The sequence below is a fragment of the Mizuhopecten yessoensis genome, unplaced genomic scaffold, assembly GCF_002113885.1.
Source record: "Mizuhopecten yessoensis strain PY_sf001 unplaced genomic scaffold, ASM211388v2 scaffold6111, whole genome shotgun sequence".
Lineage (NCBI taxonomy): Eukaryota > Metazoa > Mollusca > Bivalvia > Pectinida > Pectinidae > Mizuhopecten > Mizuhopecten yessoensis.
The window spans coordinates 170,784-196,934 of NW_018406385.1; the positions used below are offsets into that span (position 1 = coordinate 170,784).

The 26,151-nt window shown below is 38.5% G+C and overlaps 1 protein-coding gene across 2 annotated transcripts in view; it reads left to right on the forward strand.

Moving 5' to 3' along the window:
* Nucleotides 1–26,151, forward strand: part of LOC110451499 (high affinity cAMP-specific and IBMX-insensitive 3',5'-cyclic phosphodiesterase 8B-like) — a 144,659-nt gene that overhangs the window by 6,240 nt on the left and 112,268 nt on the right. Inside the window, exon 1 of one of the 2 annotated variants that reach the window (XM_021499548.1) lies at nt 24,095–24,158. The exons of the other annotated variant lie outside the window; for it this stretch is intronic. The gene's annotated coding sequence lies outside the window, so the exon portion shown is untranslated. Of the gene's footprint in view, nt 1–24,094; nt 24,159–26,151 lie in introns of those variants that run through there. 2 annotated transcript variants of the gene reach the window in all.

Here is a 26,151-nt window from a genome sequence, read left to right on the forward strand (position 1 = left end):
GTCGTCACGACAATATATCCTTATATAAACTGTGGGTGGTCGTCATGACAATATATCCTTATATAAACTGTGGAGTGTCGTCACGACAATATATTCTTATATAAACTGTGGGTGGTCGTCATGACAATATATCCTTATATAAACTGTGGGTGGTCGTCCTGACAATATATCCTTATATAAACTGTGAATTGTGTTCATGACAATATATCCTTATTTAAACTATGAATTGTGTTCATGACAATATATCCTTATTTAAACTATGAATTGTGTTCATGACAATATATCCTTATACAAACTGTGGATGGTCGTCATAACAACATAACCTTATATTAACTATGAATTGTCGATGTGACAACATAACCTCATACAAACTATGAATTGTTGTCATGACAACATAACCTTAAATAAACTGTGGATTGCCGTCATTACAACATAACCTTATACAAACTGTGGATGGTCGTCATGACAACATAACATTACATAACTATGGGTTGTCGTCATGACAACATAACCTTATACAAACTGTGGGTGGTCGTCATGACAACATAACCTCATACAAACTATGAATTGTCGTCATGACAACATAACCTTATACAAACTGTGGGTGGTCGTCATGACAACATAACCTTATATAAACTGTGAATTGTCGTCATGATAACATAACCTTATATAAATTGTGGAAGTTCGTCATGTCAACATTTATATCACACCAACAATAACTCCTCCGTTTCAAGTTCAAATGTTTGTGTTTTACATTGTACATTTACCTTATTGTCATCCTGAACGTTTTGCATGACACTATTGACTTTATTTAAACTGTGGACTGGCATTATGACGACATGTATCCTAACAGAAGTGTTGTTCGTCATGACAACATTTTGTTGACAATATACATTTATTCTTTAGTTAAAAACATCAGAATCCCCTCACCACTGCCAACAACTGTTACGATGTGTTGTACACTTTATAACTGGCATGACTGTTGCTTTCATAAATAAACAAAATACCCTGTGAGAGACTATAAGAAAATGGATGACATAACCTACAAATCAACAACTAGAAAACCTGATCGGCCTCTATACATGATATAGAACTTTAACAGGTAAACGTATTGATGCATTAGCGCACACACAGTATATGCAACAGAAAACTACACGTGTCTACATTAACTTCAATCAGCGCAATCTGATACTTAACTTATTATTATAAACACGAATAGCGCTAAAATATGATACCGCTAAAACACGTCCGTTTACAGTATATTGTCTTCCCTAGGATGCTGTGTGCTACCGTGTAGTTGTGCTTATGGACGGTATGTTATAACGATTTATATACTGATAAGAAGTGAAGGGCTATAATCTCCGTAATGTTAGGATCAAAGCCGGATGGTAACGGTCCAATGATTTTGACTTTCTGACCAGATATCAGAAGTATGAATCGGCGTTTGTTATGAACTTTTAGGTGATTCCTCACATTTTTGTAACCTTGCTTCCAGATAAAGCTTAAATATAGGGGAAGGAAGGAGAGGTGTACTACATGTATGAAATAATGGATACAGTTTGCTCTATTCTGTTTTATTTCAAATCCGGCCTTTTAATAGACGTTATACAACCTGCAATAGTAGGCAAAGGATCTGAGGAATGTTCCAGAAATACTTTTTTGTAACTTTGACTTTATCGCGATCTCTACCCTATAACCATACATACAATTGCTGATTATATAGAGGGTCATAACTTTGAAACGGTTGAGATCGCCACCCCATAATCATATACAAAATTGATGGGCATAAATAAATAAACACTGTCTTGCTATTAGATTTGTTCCTGGGGTCTGGCCCCATCCATAGATATTAATTCCCTGGCCGTAACCCTGAAATGGTTGAGATCCGGACCCCATACTCATTTACTACTTGCTGAGTATCAAAATCAAGGTGAGTGATAAGGCCCTCTGGGCCTCTTGTTGAACTCTATTTTGCATCTTATTATGGTCGTTCTTCTAAATGGTACTGACCAACTTCAACAATTTGAAGATAAATTATTATCCGTGGCTTTACCGCTATAGGGCCTTTGCAACCAGCCAATATCTTTCTCTACTCCCTGGGGAGCATACAGCCGGTGCTGAATATGTCATCGATACGTAATAACGATTCGGAGCGAAGTAGGTGCTGATTTAACGGAGTGACGCTACTTAGCAAATCTTCGTCTTTACAACAAAATCGGGGCGAAAGAACGCCAATCAAAACAAAAACAATTATATAATCTCAAGTGCGGAAGCGGGCAAACTCAAGTTTTTGGCCCATACCTACATATAATAGACTTTATAAAACTAGGATTGGAAGGGTTGCGGGTTGCGGTTGTACATTTGAGCAAGATACTTTACTCCGCTTGTTTCAGTCTACTCAGCTGTAAATGAGTATGTGGTTGGGCAGTGCTAGAATTGTTGAATGCTAGCTGTGAGCGCCGAAATGGCAGCACCGGCTGTATGCTCCCAAGGGATTAGAGAAAGATACTGGCTTGTTGCAAAGGCCCTATAGCGGTATAGCCATGGATAGTAATTTGTGAACCGCCTTGAGACGACCTACAAACTAAGTGGTGATAAAGCGGTATATAAGAACCTCGAATTATCAATAATTATTATATCGTGTTTCAACATGAAACAATATCTATTACCAAAGAGTATCTACATGTGTGTCGCCATATATGAATGTATATATAATATCATATTATTGTTATTGAATAATTCAGTATCTTGTTTCTTCGTGAAAGTTGAGCAATTCAGTTCGATAGCCAAGCCAATCGATATATCCGTGGAACAATTGTCATCAAGGTACGTAACGATTGTCGGCCTGAACACGTGTCGCCAAGACCTGGAAAGTTACTACAGCTTATAATTTATTCGAGAATTCGTAGACTAGCAAGAGAGAATTGAAGACAAGGGGATTTCCCGGTCATAACAATTCTTCAATTCTCTTTAATGTCTGGCCCTCGGGGTAGCTTTATCCTCTGAAATGTCTGTTCCTCTGCCTAGCTAAATACTCTTAAATGTTTGGCCCTTGGGATAGCTTAATTCTCTTAAAAGTCTGGCCCTTGGGCTAGCTAAATACTCTTAAATGTCTGGCCCTCGGGCTAGCTAAATACACTTAAATGTCTGGCCCTCGGGCTAGCTAAATACTCTTTAATGTCTGGCCCTCGGGATAGCTTAATCCCTTTTAATGTCTTGCCCTCGGGCTTTATTATCTGAATCCGCCACTCGGTCATATCATCTAATCTAAGACCCTAAACATGTCAACAAACGTATCATCTCTATTCCACATGCAATACACATTATTCTTTTGTTCACGTTTTATTTAAATTGGTTGCTAGCCCCCTTATGAACCAATACCCCTCCCCAAACCTCCTCTATTGTCCCAAAAATCCACCCCGTAGGATCTGTGAATGTGTCAATCTCTATGTAAGTTAGAGCTGTACACTGTAGTTCGAATTTCAGTCATTATTAACAGAATGTGGTGCCTACGGCCAGGATGTGGCCTTTATGCATGTACGTGTAATATATTCACCTCGTTCGCGATAGATGTATATAAAGGCTATATGCTGGCTGTAGGCGTTTTAGTCTGACCATATTTAATAACAATAACTCCTCCTAAATATCACTGACTAACATTATCTGATAGGGACGAATTTTAACTTGTTATATAACCTTTACAAACATGCATAGTTTATTGGGTTTTAAAAAAAATCTCCAGGTTATGAGAGTATGCCAAAAATAAAGTGTGTAGTCTAGTTTAAAAGCAACATCCATCAGCCAGAGGTACTCGTACTGGGGGCGAGATATCTGCCGTTATAGCTCCCCCGAGGCCGACGTGTCCGTATTGTAGGCTTCTTGAAACAATTATGAATAATTATATTAAGAAGACATCACTGTTTATATATATATTATCACACACCGAGGCGATTTAATAGGCTAACACTTAGCCGTGTCTACGAAAACAGCTGATATTTTCACCCTGCAGCTGAACCGTACCATGTCTATTTCACGAATGACGTCAATCCTGTTCTTCCCATTTTCCATTATACGCCGAAATTGACCGCCGAGCTGTATTCCCGTCCTACCGTAAATTGAGTGTCTGATGCATTTCACACGATGAACAAGAACAATTATCGACACCAAATGTCAGGTATGGTGAGGTGCAGAAATCTTCACAAAGAATTTTTTTCTGGTGTATGGAATTAAACGTGTATATCACATATTACTAAGGGATACATCATAATATATTGGGAATATAAGAGAATTAAAATACAATTATGAAATTCTGGTAATACAAATAGTGGAAATACAATATAACACTTCGGGAATATATTCAATGTACCAGAATATTTCCTTTCTTGATGTTTGTTCTGTATATGAATCTACCAACTGAAAACAACTGCCATAAGACAATGAATACACTATGAATACAACGATTCTCGTGCAACCAGTCAGCTGATTTCACACACAATGACCACTTCATATCACTACGCATAGTACCGTTTCTGAGAATAGTTATCTCCCCTTCTCCGAGATAACGTAATAATAATAAACATTACAAAAATCATGAATGGTGCACCATTGAACTATTATTATTATTATTCTTTCTGATTAAAAACTAAAATAAAGGATTTATAACATTGTAAAAATACTGACTTCCGACTCGCAATCGGTTCTCGTGGTCATGAACTTTCTAACAATCTAGTCCCACACGTCCGGCTGGGTAATCCCCGTGACATCAACTTGCACATTAAACTCAGAGAACTTTGTAATGACACAGGGCACTTCATCCATCAACTTATATAAACATTATCAGCATTACATCTGCAGGCCTTACTACTGGTTCGGAGGCTGCATGTAAGTTGAAGATCTTATTAAAAGTGCACAAGTCTTCCTTAAAACAAATGAATCTCTCCCATCACTCCCCCTTCCTCCTTCATTAAAACTCGTCTTGAAAAGACAAAACAACGATAATTAAGGTTTGAAGAAGCCTTATTTGTAATGCAGCACTATTTCCAATTTTCCGTTGAAGTATAAAATACAACGAAAAACCATGCTCAGTTGTTTTGAAGCGCATTAAACATGATTATTGGAATATGATGGTATCTCCTGTATGACGTCACTATTGCAAATATCGTATTATATTGAACGTACGCGATGGGCAAGGTAATGTTTGTGCAACTCGGCGGATCTGATAGGAAAGTGTAATTCAAACAAACCATATCTCAGCTCTCATATTTTATTGATTTTGCATCTGTAAATTCTCGTGGCTCATAGCTGTGTGTTAACTTATTTGACCTTGACCTCGTTCATTTCCGTATTATTGATGACGTTTAGGTTACATGTCATCCTCTAAGATTTTAGTTTAATCAAAAGTCTGGTTGAGCTAGCGTGAATCTGATAATGAAATCACCAGGAAAAAAGGAAATATGAGTCTTTGTTTATACAGGTTTTAATATCTGCTTATGTTTGAATTGAAACAAAATCTCCCATTTCATTTAAATATACAGCAAAACCTCGTTATAAGATTGATTTTTCCACAGAAATTTTGTCGTTATAAAGGGGTTTAGCGAAAAATTAAAAGCCATAACATCACGATTTTTTTAAGAAAACAAGAAAATGTTGGCGGTAAACGAGATGACAAATGAAACAAATGGCATTATATCGAGGTTTTACGATAGATATAATAATGCTCAAAGTTCAATTAGGTTTATGTGTGTGTTTATGACTATTTCGTTACATCATATGTTTCATCATTGAAGTGTTAATCATATAAAACATGGCAGCTATTACAACGAAATATCCAGAACCATTACTTCAATGTACAGACACGTGACATCAATGTAAAGACAGGTTAATACAATGTACAGACACGTGACATCAATGTAACGACAGGTTAATACAATGTACAGACACGTGACATCAATGTGAAGACAGGTTAATACAATGTACAGACACGTGACATCAATGTAAAGACAAGTTAATACAATGTACAGACACGTGACAACAATGTAAAGACAGGTTAATACAATGTACAGACACGTGACATCAATGTAAAGACAGGTTAATACAATGTACAGACACGTGCAAACAATGTAAAGACAGATAAACACAATGTTCAGACACGTGACAACAATTACAAGACAGGTTAATACAATGTAAAGACACGTTAACACAATGTACAGACACGTAACCACATTGTTAAGGCAGTACTCACAATGTACAGACACGTGACAACAATGTAAAGGCAGGTAAAAACAATATATAGACACGTGACAACAATGTAAAGACAGGTTAATACAATATATAGACACGTGACAACAATGTAAAGACAAGTGCACACAATGTACAGACACGTGACAACAATGTAAAGAAAGGTGAACACAATGTACAGACACGTGACAACAATGTAAAGACAAGTGAACACAATGAACAGACACGTGACAACAATGTAAAGACAAGGGAACACAAAGTACAGACACGTGACAACAATGTAAAGGCAGGTAAAAACAATATAAAGACACGTGACAACAATGTAAAGACAAGTTAATACAATGTACAGACACGTGACATCAATGTAAAGACAGGTTAATACAATGTACGGACAAGTGAAAACAATGTAAAGACAGGTTAATACAATGTAAAGACACGTTAACACAATGTACAGACACGTAACCACATTGTTAAGGCAGTACTCACAATGAACAGACACGTGACAACAATGTAAAGACAGGTTAATACAATGTACAGACAAGTGACAACAATGTAAAGACAGGTTAATACAATGTACAGACACGTTAACATAATGTACAGACACGTGACCACATTGTTAAGGCAGTAATCACAATGTACAGACACGTGACAACAATGTAAAGACAGGTTAATACAATGTACAGACACGTGCAAACAATGAAAAGACAAGTGAACACAATGTACAGACACGTGACAACAATGTAAAGAGAGGTAATACAATGTACAGACACGAGACAACAATGTAAAGACAAGTGAACACAATATACAGACACGTGACAACAATGTAAAGACAAGTGAACACAATGTACAGACACGTGACATCAATGTAAAGACAGGTTAATACAATATATAGACACGTGACAACAATGTAAAGACAAGTGCACACAATGTACAGACACGTGACAACAATGTAAAGAGAGGGAATACAATGTACAGACACGTGCAAACAATGAAAAGACAAGTGAACACAATGTACAGACACGTGCCAACAATGTAAAGAGAGGTAATACAATGTACAGACCCGTGCAAACAATGTTCAGACACGTTAACACAATATACAGGCACGTGACCACATTGTTAAGGCAGTATTCACAATGTTCAGACACGTGACAACAATGTAAAGACGGGTTAATACAATATATAGACACGTGACAACATTGTTAAGACAAGTGAACACAATGTACAGACACGTGACAATAATGTAAAGACAAGTGAACACAATGTACAGACACGTGACAATAATGTAAAGACAAGTGAACACAATGTACAGACACGTGAAAACAATGTAAAGACAAGTGAACACAAGGTTCAGACACGTGACAACAATGTAAAGACAGGTTAATACAATATATAGACACGTGACAACATTGTTAAGACAAGTGAACACAATGTACAGACACGTGAAAACAATGTAAAGAGAGGTAATACAATGTACAGTCACGAGACAACAATGTAAAGACAAGTGAACACAATGTACAGACACGTGAAAACAATGTAAAGACAAGTGAACACAATGTACATACACGTGACAACAATGTAAAGAGAGGTAATACAATGTACAGTCACGAGACAACAATGTAAAGACAAGTGAACACAATATACAGACACGTGACAACAATGAAAAGACAAGTGAACACAATGTACATACACGTGACAACAATGTAAAGAGAGGTAATACAATGTACAGACACGTGCAAACAATGTTCAGACACGTTAACACAATATACAGACACGTGACCACATTGTTAAGGCAGTATTCACAATGTTCAGACACGTGACAACAATGTAAAGACAGGTTAATACAATATATAGACACGTGACAACAATGTAAAGGCAGGTTAAAACAATATATAGACACGTGACAACAATGTAAAGACAGGTTAATACAATATATAGACACGTGACAACATTGTTAAGACAAGTGAACACAATGTACAGACACGTGCAAACAATGTAAAGACAAGTGAACACAATGTTCAGACACGTGACAACAATGTAAAGACAAGTGAACACAATGTACAGACACGTTAACACAATGTAAAGACAAGTGAACACAATGTTCAGACACGTTAACACAATGTTCAGACACGTTAAAACAATGTTCAGACACGTTAAAACAATGTTCAGACACGTTAACACAATGTACAGACACGTGACCACATTGTTAAGGCAGTAACCCAACGTTAAGATTGACGTCATAAGGCAATTCGTGCGACACTGTAATTTTACACGATAAATGGCCTCATATCCGCTAACATGCAAAGTGTGTCAATTATCTTACATTCATTGTCTTCTTGAATGAAGACTTTTGGTATAAACTCATATTTATTAATAAACCCTTAACATGTTACTATGGAAACTATATTACTAAGATACCGTTGCCATGGTTGAATTGATTGGTATGACCTACTAGAGTACGCTAGAGAACGCTCATATAAATAGGTTATTTATATTAATCAGATGGGTTTACAACAGTCAACAGGGATAGAAGAATACATAATAAGCTATGTAGCCAAGACAATATCCTGGTACCGGGAAGACAGTGTGTATACAGATATAAACGGCGGGACGTGTCTAATAGGTTCGTCTGTGTGTTAGTTAACAGACAGGTCCGCTATCCGTAACCAATGAACATGTTAATGTTAAATCAACTGTATAAAATACTCCCTTGTATTGCTAAGTTACTCAGTAGAATGCTAACTTGCTTTCTCAAATCCTCCTGATTGCCTTGTTTCGTTTTCTAGTACTTAATTCCTTGCATTGTCCTCGTTGCCTGTCTTCCTTCTCCATATCTTGCTTTATTCACATCGCCTATTTATCCTTTTGATTGCCTTGGTTTCTTTCCCTTTGCCTGTTTACCTTCTCCATATCTTGCTTTATATACCCATCGCCTATTTATCCTTTTGATTGCCTTGGTTTCTTTCCCTTTGCCTGTTTACCTTCTCCATATCTTGCTTTATATACCCATCGCCTATTTATCCTTTTGATTGCCTTGGTTTCTTTCCCTTTGCCTGTTTACCTTCTCCATATCTTGCTTTATATACCCATCGCCTATTTATCCTTTTGATTGCCTTGGTTTCTTTCCCTTTGCCTGTTTACCTTCTCCATATCTTGCTTTATATACCCATCGCCTATTTATCCTTTTGATTGCCTTGGTTTCTTTCCCTTTGCCTGTTTACCTTCTCCATATCTTGCTTTATATACCCATCGCCTATTTATCCTTTTGATTGCCTTGGTTTCTTTCCCTTTGCCTGTTTACCTTCTCCATATCTTGCTTTATATACCCATCGCCTATTTATCCTTTTGATTGCCTTGGTTTCTTTCCCTTTGCCTGTTTACCTTCTCCATATCTTGCTTTATATACCCATCGCCTATTTATCCTTTTGATTGCCTTGGTTTCTTTCCCTTTGCCTGTTTACCTTCTCCATATCTTGCTTTATATACCCATCGCCTATTTATCCTTTTGATTGCCTTGGTTTCTTTCCCTTTGCCTGTTTACCTTCTCCATATCTTGCTTTATATACCCATCGCCTATTTATCCTTTTGATTGCCTTGGTTTCTTTCCCTTTGCCTGTTTACCTTCTCCATATCTTGCTTTATATACCCATCGCCTATTTATCCTTTTGATTGCCTTGGTTTCTTTCCCTTTGCCTGTTTACCTTCTCCATATCTTGCTTTATATACCCATCGCCTATTTATCCTTTTGATTGCCTTGGTTTCTTTCCCTTTGCCTGTTTACCTTCTCCATATCTTGCTTTATATACCCATCGCCTATTTATCCTTTTGATTGCCTTGGTTTCTTTCCCTTTGCCTGTTTACCTTCTCCATATCTTGCTTTATATACCCATCGCCTATTTATCCTTTTGATTGCCTTGGTTTCTTTCCCTTTGCCTGTTTACCTTCTCCATATCTTGCTTTATATACCCATCGCCTATTTATCCTTTTGATTGCCTTGGTTTCTTTCCCTTTGCCTGTTTACCTTCTCCATATCTTGCTTTATATACCCATCGCCTATTTATCCTTTTGATTGCCTTGGTTTCTTTCCCTTTGCCTGTTTACCTTCTCCATATCTTGCTTTATATACCCATCGCCTATTTATCCTTTTGATTGCCTTGGTTTCTTTCCCTTTGCCTGTTTACCTTCTCCATATCTTGCTTTATATACCCATCGCCTATTTATCCTTTTGATTGCCTTGGTTTCTTTCCCTTTGCCTGTTTACCTTCTCCATATCTTGCTTTATATACCCATCGCCTATTTATCCTTTTGATTGCCTTGGTTTCTTTCCCTTTGCCTGTTTACCTTCTCCATATCTTGCTTTATATACCCATCGCCTATTTATCCTTTTGATTGCCTTGGTTTCTTTCCCTTTGCCTGTTTACCTTCTCCATATCTTGCTTTATATACCCATCGCCTATTTATCCTTTTGATTGCCTTGGTTTCTTTCCCTTTGCCTGTTTACCTTCTCCATATCTTGCTTTATATACCCATCGCCTATTTATCCTTTTGATTGCCTTGGTTTCTTTCCCTTTGCCTGTTTACCTTCTCCATATCTTGCTTTATATACCCATCGCCTATTTATCCTTTTGATTGCCTTGGTTCCTTTCCCTTTGCCTGTTTACCTTCTCCATATCTTGCTTTATATACCCATCGCCTATTTATCCTTTTGATTGCCTTGGTTTCTTCCTCCTTTGCCTGTTTACCTTCTCCATATCTTGCTTTATATACCCATCGCCTATTTATCCTTTTGATTGCTTTGGTTTCTTTCCCGTTGCCTGTTTCCCTTCTCCATATCTTGCTTTATATAACCATCGCCTATTTATCCTTTTGATTGCTTTGGTTTCTTTCCCGTTGCCTGTTTACCTTCTCCATATCTTGCTTTATATAACCATCGCCTATTTATCCTTTTGATTGCTTTGGTTTCTTTCCCGTTGCCTGTTTACCTTCTCCATATCTCGCTTTATATACCCATCACCTATTTATCCTTTTGATTGCCTTGGTTCCTTTCCCTTTGCCTGTCTACCTTCTCAATGTCTTGCTTTATTCCCATTGTCTATTTTTCCTCCTCGTTGCCGTGGTTTCTTCCCCTTTGCCAGTCTTCCTTCTCCATTGTTCGCATTGCCTACTTTTCTTTCTCTTTGCCTTCGTTTCTTCCTCCTTGCCTTGCCTCCTTCTTATTTCCTCGCTTTCCTCCTCTTGTTTTGCTTCATTTTTTCTTTTTTCTCATCGCCTTGCTTCCTTCTCCTTGCCTTGGTTTCTTTCCCTTTGCCAGTCTTCCTTCTCCATGTCTTGCTTTCTTCTCATTGTCCATTTTTCCTCCCCGTTGCCGTGGTTTCTTCCCATTTGCCAGTCTTCCTTCTCCGTGTCTTGCTTTCTTCTCATTGTCCATTTTTCTTCCGCATTGCCTTGGTTTCTTTCCCTTTGCCTGTCTTCCTTCTCCATAACTTACTTTCTTCGCATTGCCTTCTTTCCTTCTCTTTGCCTTGTCTTGATTTCATTTTCCGATATTATTTCTCCTTATTATTTTGCTTTCTGTCATAACTATGTACTGAACTTCATTCTCCTTGCTGTACTTCCTTCGATAGCCTCGGTACCGTTGTATTGCTTGTTTCGTTTCCGCGCCTTTACTTATTTTGTTTGCATTGCTTCCAATTTTTATTGTTGTTTGTCTATTTGCTCACCAGTTTATTACTTGTCTGGTTTCGTTTTCTTGTTTTGTCAATTTCGCCTCTTTTCTTGTTTGATATGTGTATAACCTGTAAATGATGACACACGATGTACGTGTACATTACACGAGGGTGATTATTGAAATCAAACCGCTTATTCAAGAAGAGGTCGCTAAGCCTTACAATAACCATGTTGTAAGTATTGTATTTTTGGTGGAAAAATCAATTTAAATAAACATTTTATTAACAGGGATGCCAAGTAATGCTTGCTGTGTATTTGAAGTGGGATTTTTTTTTTTTAATTATCAAGCATATTTGGTGACGACTAGGCAGGTAGAGTACACGATGACGTCATTCGTTCAAGTGTAAATATCTTATATCTAAGTCGTATAGAGAGGCTGTATATAACCCATTATTAAGTCGCGATATCAGTCCGAGTGGCCGAATATCTCAAGAGCTAATATCGGGATCGAAGGCTTAATGGTGTATGATATCACATTGTTGAAATGATGACCATGATTAAATGATTATTATGTACAACCACGTGACAAATCAGGAAGTTTAAATGCTTACAACTTCCAAACACAACGGACATGTTTCAAACTGTTGATATCTGATTAAGTATCTCTCCACATGCTTACAAAGCGCTTAGATATTTATCACACAAAGATTCTTAATATCTTAACTATCCAGACACATGTAATTATGACGCTATGGGATGAGTATGAGAGCGGTTTTCACTACCACGATTCCTCGTTCAGTTATTGCACTACACGTTTTTGGTGCAACGCCTTCTCCAAAATGGCAGCCTCCAATCATGTTTCAAAGACTGGTTTTATGATAGCGGCCTCCTCCTTTCTGTATAACTCCTTTCTACACATAAGCGAGTAGGACATTGGTTGCTTGGAAGAAACAATTGGCAGCATAAAATAGTCTCAAACCTTTCTTACTACAACGAATAGCATCAGCTATTTATTTTAATTTCCCCTTTGTAAGTAATTACAAGACATCACGTTAAAACCCAACTGACAAATGGAGGGAGAAAAGCGAGAAACACAAACAAGATCGATAACTCAATGTAATCTGATGGTTCATTAAAGTTGTCCAAGGTAATGTGTTAGGTGGAAGACTTATATTTGTAACGTAGACGAGATATTGTTGTCTAACTCAAGCACTAAGGTAGATGATGTATTCTAATATGTCATCCGTAAGACAGATTTATAGAATATGTTACTCCGCTGCGATGTAAACAGCAAATCACAAGCAGTCCGTAAGCCCTTGGTTCGTCCGTCCTTTAACAGTTCTTGTTTTTGCCATTTCTCAAAAAGCATTGAACGGACATTTCCCAAATTTCATATGAAGGTTTCTCGTGACACATGTTTCAACTGTGAACTGACCAAAATATCAAGATGATCGCCAGGCAGCCATCTTGGATTTCGAAAGTTCAAGATTGTGATCGCTATTTCTCAAGAAGAACTTGACAGACCTTTTCAAATTTCTTACAGTATGTAGATTTCCCTTGATCCATGAACATTGTATGTAGATTTCCCTTGATCCATGTATGTAGATTTCCCTTGATCCATGTATGTAGATTTGTAGATTTCCCTTGATCCATGTATGTAGATTTCACTTGATCCATGTATGTAGATTTCACTTGATCCATGATGTAGATTTCACTTGATCCATGATTGTGCTTGCTTTGTTTTGGGAACTGATTGAAAAAAAAATGATCGCCATGATTATGAGGGTCCAAGATTGTTATCGTTATTTCTCAAGAAGTACTTGACACATCTTTCTAAGTTTTTAATGTTAGAATGGAATCTTCTATTGAAGTCTAGCACGCGGATCTACCGAGTGCTGATGCGGGGATCCATTATTAGGCGCTGCTGGTTACGTCATCAATAGTGATGTCACATCTGTTCACGCCGTTTTCAACGAGTTTAAGACAAGTTTAGACATTTTCAATTTCTCAAAAGGATTGGATAGAGGTTTTATAGAAAGGAGATCGGGCCATCTTGTGAACCATTTTGGAGTTGGCGTACCGTTACAATTACGCTAGTATTTCGTAGGCGCTGCCATTTTGAATAAGGAATAATTTGACACACATGTTGATCAGTCAAGCGTCTAGGTGCACATACATTGTATCAACACGGGCGTAAATCGTCTAGGTGCCCATACATTGTATCAACACGTGTACGGGCGTCAAGCGTCGAGATGCTCACATCAACACGGGCGTCAAGCGTCTAGGTCCTCATTTTAACACGGGCGTCAAGCGTCTAGGTGCACGTTTTAACACGGGCGTCAAGCGTCTAGATGCTCATATCAACACAGGCGTCAAGCATCTAGGTCCTCATTTCAACAAGGGAATCAAGCGTCTAGGTGCACATTTTAACACGGGCGTCAAGCGTCTAGGTGCACGTTTTAACACGGGCGTCAAGCGTCTAGGTGCACGTTTTAACACGGGCGTCTAGGTGCACATATCAACACGGGCGTCAAGCGTCTAGGTGCACGTTTTAACACGGGCGTCTAGCGTCTATGTGCAGATTTAACACGGGCGTCTAGCGTCTAGGTGCACATTTCAACACGGGCGTCAAGCGTCTAGGTGCACATATCAACACGGGCGTCAAGCGTCTAGGTCCACGTTTTAACACGGGCGTCAAGCGTCTATGTGCACGTTTTAACACGGGCGTCAAACGTCTAGGTGCACGTTTTAACACGGGCGTCTAGGCGCACATATCAACACGGGCGTCAAGCGTCTAGGTCCACGTTTTAACACGGGCGTCAAGCGTCTATGTACACGTTTTAACACGGGCGTCAAGCGTCTAGGTCTTCATTTTAACACGGGCGTCAAGCGTCTATGTGCACGTTTTAACACGGGCGTCTAGGTGCACATACCAACACAGGCGTCAAGCGTCTAGGTGCACGTTTTAACACGGGCATCTATGTGCACATATCAACACGGGCGTCAAGCGTCTAGGTGCACATATCAACACGGGCGTCAAGCGTATAGGGGCACGTTTTAACACGGGCGTCAAGCGTCTAGGTGCACATTTTAACACGGGCGTCTAACGTCTATGTGCAGATTTAACACGGGCGTCAAGCGTCTAGGTGCACGTTTTAACACGGGCGTTAAGCGTCTAGGTGCACGTTTTAACACGGGCGTCAAACGTCTAGGTGTACGTTTTAACACGGGCGTCTAGCGTCTAGGTGCACATTGTAACAAGGGCGTTGGGCGTCTAGGTGCACGTTTTAACACGGGCGTCAAACGTCTAGGTGCACGTTTTAACACGGGCGTCAAGCGTCTAGGTGCACATTTTAACACGGGCGTCTAACCTCTATGTGCAGATTTTACACGGGCGTCAAGCGTCTAGGTGTACGTTTTGACACGGGCGTCAAGCGTCTAGGTGTACGTTTTAACACGGGCGTCTAACGTCTATGTGCAGATTTAACACGGGCGTCAAGCGTCTAGGTGCACGTTTGAACACGGGCGTCAAACGTCTAGGTGTACGTTTTAACACGGGCGTCTAGCGTCTAGGTGCACATTTTAACACGGGCGTCGAGCGTCTAGGTGCACGTTTTAACACGGGCGTCAAGCGTCTAGGTGCACGTTTCAACACGGGCGTCAAGCGTCTAGGTGCACATTTTAACACGGTCGTCAAGCGTCTATAGATGCATATATCTAACACGTTGGGCTGGGGAAGTAGTTCTCGAGACACAAAATGAACTAGTGAGGGGTGATGTAAGGGCCGTTATTGATTCCTCAGTCAAAAATGTTTTATCGCCAAATGCAATGGGATTATGGGCACAAGTTATCTCTTTTTATAAAGCTTTCGGCTTAGGAATGTTTATACAATTTCCATGGAAACATCAACATCATTACACACAAAAAACAGTGAAAGGAGAAATGGCGAGGTAGGATAGATTAGACCATGCCCTTTTATTTGTTTACGTCTGTAATGTTTCAAAGACACGCACGTTTTCTTTAACAGACAGTTTCGGATAACAACATGACGTAAAAATCTAGGTTTATAATGCTACTGTTTTATACTGCCAGTTATAACACCCTAAACTATGTTTCGTATTGAATGTATTTTATATTAAAAAAAAATCATAAAGATTCCGGCAAGAGGAAGCTTGGCTTTCTATAATGTTTTCTCTGTACGTGTCCGATTTTAAAGGACCACAATCATGGCTTAGTCTTGTGTGCGATATTTTGTTTTCCTTTGCCATATTCAAAGAAAGCTGACAACAAATTCATGTTTTGATAATAAGGGAAATCACAAAATATGTCACTCAAATAATTCCACTGTCCTATATTGTCATGAAATGAACAATTGCGTGGAGAAGATGTCGATTTCCTAGTCTTTATAGTGCCCATGTCAGTCTGCTTATACCCGGAAAACGACACACGTCTGTTTCAGATTATCATCCTAATTTCAACACCAGTTACATGTCCATCATTTAAAGCGGGTCAGTAAACCACCTACTGGACCCTGATATTCTTCCTTTGGAGCAAGCAGGGCAATAAAACACCGACTTGGCCCTAACGTTTGGTTTAGACATTTACTCATTCATCCCTGAAGACACATTTGAACTCTTCCGATTCAAAGGTTGGAATGGTCCATTATGATATTTCAGGGGTGAATGATATTAAAAGACGAGACAGTTATAAGCTAACCAGACATGATACAAATTATCGCCTGGTCGTGAGCGTAAATAGCTTGGGAAGATTTTGGCGCCAAATCGTGTGTGCTGCATATATCAGATAAACGGTATCAACGTCGCCGATTTCGTGAGTCAAGGGAATTATAGAACTTCCTGACACGAAAGGAAATTCTGTCCCAACAAGAAATCACTTCTGTCGCTAAGAAGATTAGTTTAATTATCCAAACTGACTCTAATAGATTAAACATGTACTTTGTACTTGGATCTGGTTCCATGATTGCTCTTTCAACGCTTATCGTCTGCAGTAAGGATGTCATTTTCACTAATGGTTTCTCGGTAACGACGACTAAGAGTCACGCATTGGTTGAAGCCGTTCGTGATTGCATTTTTGTCTTGAATAGGTTTTTATATCAGACTTATTCTGTGTCCTATCAATGGAAAGGAAACATACAGGCATTTGAAACAAAACGTCTGTACGGAATCGAACCAGATCGTCTGGGCATTCAGATTAAGCATTTAGTCATTTGTAGATTGGATTACTCACTGTAGTGTAATTCTATTCTCAGCTAGACGTGCTTCGAAATAGGAGCAACAATACATCGTAATGTTGGACGAAATCAAGGAATGCCAAATGATACTAAGACAAGTAATGAAATTTTGAAACTAAGTGCATATCATTCGGAACGTTCGGGGAATTTCCATCAAAAGGCTTAGCATTCGGAACTTAACGGTTTGATTATCAGGAACTAAACGACTTAATAGAGTGGGTAATCTGCCTTAGTACAATTTCTTTTAGCTAGTTTGGGCTCTTTTTAGGTTTTTTTCGAAGCTTAGTCTAGGCGGACAGGTAAGCCAATCGAGAACCGTCGGCACTTTCCGTAAAAGAAATTTTCTCGTTTACGGAAGGGCCGACGGTTCCCGATTGCAAAAAGCCAGTCTAAACGGTTTGACTCTCGAAACTAAACGACTTGGCATTCGGAACTCCTGAAACTGAAGAACCAAACGGATGGGCATTCAAAATTAATCTTCTGTATTCTCTTAATTTTCTTTTTACAATTGAATATATTTTATTGTCAAATGTAATGAGATTAGACACAAGTTATCACAACTTCTTATGAAGCCTTCTCAAGTTAAGGTTTATATAATTCACAAAACAACATCGATATCATCATTTACAAAAGTAATCACAGTAAAAGGAAATATGAGGATGAATGAGTTTATACCAAATCTATCAATAATTTACGGCAGTATTGATTCAAAAACATGTTTTTCTTCAAGACACAGATACAGACTATTTGTTTTATCTGAAACTGTAAAATAAAAAAAAGTAAAAGGTAAAAAAACAACAACACGTGAGAGTACCCAAAATGGAACATTTTTCAAAGAAAATATATTGATATTTACTATATCATTTCTAGGACACCAATATTTTTTCTAACTACATGTTTAATGGAACAGAAGATGCCTTTAGTTTTTAGTTTAGATATGTCCCCAGTATCAATAGCGCGTCTGTCTATTTATGCAGCTCATTTATATAATAAGTTGAGTCAAATTTCCCCGGGCTCAACTAGCTTGCTTGGAACCGAGAACAGAGCACCTGTTCATGAGAAAATACATGTACCCGTGTAATAACTTAGAAACGGTCGAGATTGGCCCTGAAGGATCTGGGGACTATAAGTAACCGGGTAATAACTTTGAAACGGATGAAATTGGAACTGAAGGATCTGTGGACTAAGTACCCGGGTTATAACTTAGAAACAGACGAGATTGGACCTGAAGGATCTTGGGACTAAATACCCGGGTTATAACTTAGAAACAGATGAAATTGGACCTGAAGGATCTGTGGACTAAGTACCCAGGTTATAACTTAGAAACAGACGAGATAGGACCTCAAGGATCTTAGGACTAGCTACCCGGTTATAACTTAGATACAGACAAGATTGGACCTCAAGGATCTTAGGACAAGGTACCCGGGGTATAACTTAGAAACAGATGAAATTGGACCTGAGGGATCTGTGGACTAAGTACCCGGGTTATTACTTAGAAACAGACGAGATTGGACCTGAAGGATCTTAGGACTAGGTACCCGGGTAATAACTTAGAAACAGAAGAGATTGGACCTCAAGGATCTTATGACAAGGTACCCGGGTTATAACTTAGAAACAGATGAAATTGGACCTGAGGGATCTGTGGACTAAGTACCCGGGTTATTACTTAGAAACAGACGAGATTGGACCTCACGGATCTTAGGACTAGGTACCCGGGTGATAACTTATAAACAGACGAGGTTGGACCTCAAGGATCTTAGGACAAGGTACCCGGGGTATAACTTAGAAACAGATGAAATTGGACCTGAAGGATCTGTGGACTAAGTACCCAGGTTATAACTTAGAAACAGACGAGATAGGACCTCAAGGATCTTAGGACTAGCTACCCGGTTATAACTTAGATACACACGAGATTGGACCTCAAGGATCTTAGAACTAGCTACCCGGTTATAACTTAGATACAGGCGAGATTGGACCTCAAGGATCTTAGAACTAGCTACCCGGTTATAACTTAGATACAGGCGAGATTGGACCTCAAGGATCTTAGGACTAGCTACCCTGTTATAACTTAGATACAGACGAGATTGGACCTCAAGGATCTTAGAACTAGCTACCCGGTTATAACTTAGATACAGGCGAGATTGGACCTCAAGGATCTTAGAACTAGCTACCCGGTTATAACTTAGATACAGACAAGATTGGACCTCAAGGATCTTAGGACTAGCTACCCTGTTATAACTTAGATACAGACGAGATTGGACCTCAAGGATCTTATGACAAGGTACCCGGGTTATAACTTAGAACCAGACGAAATTGGACCTGAAGGATCTGGGGACTAAGTACCCGGGTTATAACTTAGAAACAAACGAGATTGGACCTCAAGGATCTTAGGACTAGCTACCCGGTTATAACTTAGATACAGACTAGATTGGACCTCAAGGATCTTAGGACTAGCTACCCTGTTATAACTTAGATACAGACGAGATTGGACCTGAAGGATCTTGGGACTAAATACCCGGGTTATAACTTAGAAACAGATGAAATTGGACCTGAAGGATCTGTGGACTAAGTACCCGGGTTATTACTTAGAAACAGACGAGATTGGACCTCAAGGATCTTAGGACTAGCTACCCGGTTATAACTTAGATACAGACGAGATTGGACCTCAAGGATCTTAGGACTAGGTACCCGGGTTATAACTTTGAAACGATCTAGATTGGTCATTAATGATCTGGGGACTAAGCTACCGGGTTATAATATAACAAGAAACGGTCGAGATATTCACGATATACTCAAATAACGACTTGTTAGGCAAGAGGAAATGAGCACAGTCAGGCTATCAGGATTAGCCCTGGGGTCTCGTCCTACTCAAAGGGAGTTAGTCCCAGAGTCACAACACGGCCCTTTTAGGTTAATTTCATGGTCCCTTTGGCCATACAAACATATATGTGTATTCATATCTCCACGAAATACTCCATTGAAGCACCCGTATTTCTTCAGGCCTTTGAATTAATTATTTCATAAAGAGTGTAGCTCCATTTTGGGTTGAGGGTTTTTGCCTAAAAAAATGTACAATGTACATGTAACTTGGCCATTTAACGCAATAAAAAAGCAAGTTTAACCATATGCATGCATAGCAAATTCGACAAATGATATATCAACCAAAGATTGAAGAACCTATGTGACCAGAAAATCAAACGTTATAGGGTGTGCCCCCCCCCCTCTATCCCCCTCCTACCTTTATGCCCGTAGCTGATTATAATTAGCGGAGCCCAAAATCGGGAAATGTTTTCAATATAACAATTTTGTTTATTAAAAGGGTCCTGGTTGCTTTATCCAATCATATATACATACTATACATGCCCTCTTGTGTGTTTGTCATCTAGTTAGCGAAACATGCCTTCTGGACCTTTTGTTTGTTTAGTTTTTAATCAAAATTCAATACTTTCGTTTTCTATTTATGTTTAGTTAAGACATATTACTGCACAAATGCAACGATTACGTCACAAAACAAGTAATGAAAGGAGTTTAAATAGAGATACATGTAGACGGAACGGTGAAAAAGAAATGAACCATGACACATGTGCGCTGTAATAGATATTGTAAAAAGGGTGTATGGCGAAATAAGAAGATAACTATGTAGGACGGATTTGCGATATAGGGAGGAGTGTCATTGTGAAGAAAAATGCTGGGGATATACCAAGGGTATCGATATTTAAGGGGTCGGAAATAGACATGCAATGGTGACGCGAAACGTATCAAAGGCAGCCATGTGTCAAATTAAATGTCACATCTATAATTTCATGGTGGTTGTTTTTGCATTTTTTTTAATTAACTTTCCTTAATTTTCCAATTGTTATGCTACTGAAACAAAAAAGTGCGACATGAATGAGAATTGTGTAAACAAAATTCTCATAACATTTTTATTTCATTCCGTAGGGCGGTTTTCAAGATGTGACAAATTACTCAAAGGGAATGATTTTTATTGCGCGTCTGGTCATATCTTGAAAACTGCTCCACCGAAAATCATGAAAATATTATGAGGGTAGAAAAATTCTGATAAATCAGTCGCTTTCATGATGTGTTTTTGTCTTTCAGTAGCGTTACAACTTACTGCAGGAAAATTCACTAACAAATGTGAAATAGCATGAAATGTATCTTATGGTACCGTTGGGCGTCATTTTAGTATAACCTGTCTCAAACCGAATGCTACAAGTGATGAGGGTGCTACTACATATATATATAGGTTTTATTTATCGTCGAGAAGCGAGGCAGAGATTCTTTTTCCGAGTTTTTTCATATTATGGTTGCGTCGAGAGGAGAAGTTTATTTCCACTACAGGATTGGCTCTGGTCCTCTGCTGAGAAGCTGTTGGTTTTTCGAAGGTGTGTACGCATTATACATTGTATTAGTTCGAGCGAGGCAAATATTTTGTCTGAACTACAACAAAGTCTTCAAGAAAGCCTATACAGACTAAACAAGAATGGAAAGATTTACTCAAACCATGCATTCCAGTTGCCAACAAACGAAGCAGTATACCAGATGATATGTCGTCAACGCCAAAAGGAAACTCGAATATTACAGAAAATAACCTCTGAAAAAATACGAAAAAACCCCAAGCAATTTCCAATCGCGGTCCTAAATTCTCTTTTGAATCAGTATTGCTGGCCATGTCTGAAAAGACAAAAGTTAATTATAAAATAATGGTTTTCATTTCTATTTTGTTTTATGAGGGGGCCGCGGACGGGTTCGTGGCCTACGTGGGGCAGTCGCCAAGTACTGTCCGCAGGTCGGTGGTTTTTCTCCGGGAACTCCGGCTTTCCTTCACCACCAAAACCTGGCACGTCCTTAAATAAACACAAACAAACAAACCGAATTGTTCTATGAACCATACGGTACTGCATTAGTGGGCAGAACTAATTCGGGACAGTTCTTCCTCACATACAGTTTAATTCAAGAGTATCATCATGTGTAATATATACATTAATAGACGTACCTTTAATCGGAGTGTTTTCAATATCTTCAAAAAGTGTAAAAAGAAAAAGGCAAAACAATACGCGGTTGTTTTGGGCAACAAATCTGCGAAGTGTCTAGCATGTTTTTGATCTATATGTTTTTCAAGTTTCTACAACTTCAAGCTGAGCAATGACACTTTTTTGAAATTTCAATGAGGGAGACTTACATGCGCTAGGAATTTAAAGTATAAATACAATTTGTGTATGTACATGTACACCCTAGGGGCAAATGGCACTTTTAAATGGCATTTTTTGAGCTGTTCTTTTAGATGCCATAGGTTGTAAAACTTAAGCAAATAAAGAACTGAGTTGAGATAAAATCATCAGATTTTAGAAAATATGAATAGTTTAGCAAATTTACTGGTTAAAAATGCTCAATTCTAGGGTCCAAAATCGGGAGTCTCCCTTCAAAATAGGTTGAGTTTGTAAGTATGCAATTTACAAGAGGGACCACCCCCGGCCCCTTCAAGCCACAGGGACCTGAGAATTTGTTACAGCTATATTTGCACCTTAGCTAAGGTGTTCAGAGTAATTTTACACGTTTTAGGGGTTTCAGTCCAACTTTCGGTAAAAATGACATGATCCCCCCCACTGATGTTATATATTCGCGCGATCGTATATAGTATATATACAATCATTGGGGTGGCATTTTATATACCATCATTCAGGTGACATTTTTACCGAAAGTTGATCTAGATCGCTATAACTTGTAAAATTGCTCTGAACACCTTAATTTAGGTCCAAATATAGCTGTAACACATTATCAGATCCCTGTATGTGCATTGTATGACGCACACGTATTGTAGATGAAAACGAGGTGGCACGTGACCGACAAATGGCGCCGGTTAATAGTGCCAGTCAATTACTAAAATGTGCTTCTCACAAAATTGATTTCTTCAAAGGTAGGTGATTTCTTTTATTTGCGATAGCATAAAACATGCTGTGTTTACTAATCTGTGTTCTGTACGTACACTCGTACGATTATCGGTGATCTGGGACACCATCTCGGAAAATCATGTGTAATATATACATTAATAGACGTACCTTTAATCGGAGTGTGTTCAATATCTTCAAAAAGTGTAAAAAGAAAAAGGCAAAACAATACGCGTTTTTTTGGGGCAACAAATCTGCGAAGTGTCTAGCATGTTTTTGATCTATATGTTTTTCAAGTTTCTGCAACTTCAAGCTGAGCAATGACACTTTTTTGAAATTTCAATGAGGGAGACTTACATGCGCTAGGAATTTAAAGCATAAATACAATTTGTGTATGTACATGTACACCCTAGGGGCAAATGGCACTTTTAAATGGCATTTTTTAGGCTGTTCTTTTAGATGCCATAAGTTGTAAAACTTAAGCAAATAAAGAACTGAGTTGAGATAAAATCATCAGATTTTAGAAAATATGAATAGTTTAGCAAATTTACTGGTTAAAAATGCTCAATTCTAGGGTCCAAAATCGGGAGTCTCCCTTCAAAATAGGTTGAGTTTGTAAGTATGCAATTTACAAGAAGGACCAGCCCCAGGCCCTCCAAGCCACAGGGACCTGAGAATTTGTTACAGCTATATTTGGACCTTAGCTAAGGTGTTCAGAGTAATTTTACACGTTTTAGGGGTTTCAGACCAACTTTCGGTAAAAATGACATGATCCCCCCCACTGATGTTATATATTCGCGCGATCGTATATAGTATATATACAATCATTGGGGTGGCATTTTATATACCATCATTGGGGTGGCATTTTATATACCATCATTCAGGTGACATTTTTACCGAAAGTCGATCTAGATCGCTATAACTTGTAAAATTGCTCTGAACACCTTAATTTAGGTCCAAATATAGCTGTAACAAATTATCAGATCCCTGTATGTGCATTGTATGACGCACACGTATTGTAGATGAAAACGAGGTTGCACGTGACCGACAAATGGCGCCGGTTAATAGTGCCAGTCAATTACTAAAATGTGCTACTCACAAAATTGATTTCTTCAAAGGTAGGTGATTTCTTTTATTTGCGATAGCATCAAACATGCTGTTTTTACTAATTTGTGTTCTGTACGTACACGCGTACGATTATCGGTGATCTGGGACACCATCTCGGAAAGTCGGGATGTCCAAACAAATTGAAAGTTTGATGTTTTATGTGATCTGCATCTCAATTCCCTGATCTGATATACATGTACATCCTTGTATATGTACAAAGGTATGATCACCAAAACTGTAGAAGAAGGATCTTTTTAAAATATGAAGGTAGCGATCACGAGCTCGAGGAAGACCAAGTTTTTGACAATACGGCTAGTTTTCATCTAACTTCTCCCCCCCCCCCCTTCGCTACCCCTCCCGCGGTTTCATATTAACAAGTTTTTTCATCATCATGTAATTTCATTAAAATGTGAAAAATGGTAATATTTGTTTATTAATTTGAATGCAATGATACGCTTTGATTGGTTCAACATTTTCACCTTCTCAGTTTTCAAGGTTTGAATCCCAGTCTTGCCCTATATTGCTTTTTTTTCAGTTTGGTTGCTGTTAGTCAGGGTTCACTAAACATATTTACAAGGGGTAGGGGTCGGATGGTTAGGGCAGGGGCCAGCACCTAATCTCTGACTCAAACTAGGGTTTCGGCCTATTACATGACAATTACAATAACATTTGTTTGCATTTTACTGACCAGCATTATATATTGGCGGGCTTATTACCAGGCATGGGCTTATTGCTGAATGAATTAAATCATACATGAGAGAAATATTAACATGAAACTTTTTTCTAAATGTAAGTCTTTTTTATTTGAAAAGTTGATAATTATGCAATGTTTTATCATGCATAATTATGATTCTTTTTCAATAATTTTGATGACAAAACATGTCTACAACTATCAGGTTATTAATAGGTACATGCAGTATTTGACTTTAGGAATTGTTTTGAAAGTGTCTAAAATTGTCTCTCTAGCTGAAGCGGCTAGAGAGTAGCTTTGCGGTAGCCAAACCTACTTTATTGGAAACTTTTTTATAAGCATGACCATATCATGAGTTAACCAATTAGCTACGGAGCTTTTGGGAAAATCTTGATGGAGATGAAATAAGAAAAAAATCAACAATGCACTTTGTGAGTGACTGATAGTGAAAAAAGCAATATAGGGCCAGACTGGGATTCAAACCTTGAAAACTACATCTGCAGTACATGCAGTCACTTTAACCAACTCACTGAACTAGCTGATCAGCAATAGTAACCTGGCCCAGCCCAAATACAGTTCTATATCGAAAAAGGAAATTAAAGGGAGGCTACTATGTATAAATAAACAAAGCTATGTTGAAATTCTCTTGTGCTTTTGCCTGCAAATGGACAGGGTCTGGGCCATCATTAATAGATTAGTTGGTTGGATCTGTATCGGAGTCACATATCCTTTCTGTTTTCCTATTACATTGTACATTGTACATGTGAACCCTGAAGGATGTGACCTAATTATGTGTACCACAAAGACATTCCTGCAGGAAGTCACACAGTGTAGTGTTGTGTCAACATCTACCTGGTAATGTTGCCAAGGTAACCAGATAAAAGGGTTTTGTTTATGTTTCATGCTGCATGGTGGTTGTGAGCTATATTTCTCACTCCATCAATACAATAACACAGCATCTACTTAGTGTGTTCAAAGAGTTATCTTTACAGAGGTCCAACAAAGGGGTTTTGTAAATGTCGGCAGGGTTAATTGTTATGCTGGCATCCTACAAGAGGGCTAATGTAAGGATATGTCGGATGAAGCAATATTGTATATTGACCGAAATAATTCCAAGAAAAAGAGTAAAATGAATAGTGTAATATCATTCATGTATACTTGGTAATGCGAATCAGTTTGTTTGACAGTACTACTCCTCTATATAGGAAGTGTGTCACTGATGCATATCTTTCTAAATCTAAGGGTTTAGCGTTTCGATTCACATATCTTCTATACGCCCCTGGAAATTATGTCATTATTAGAATGGAAGGCTC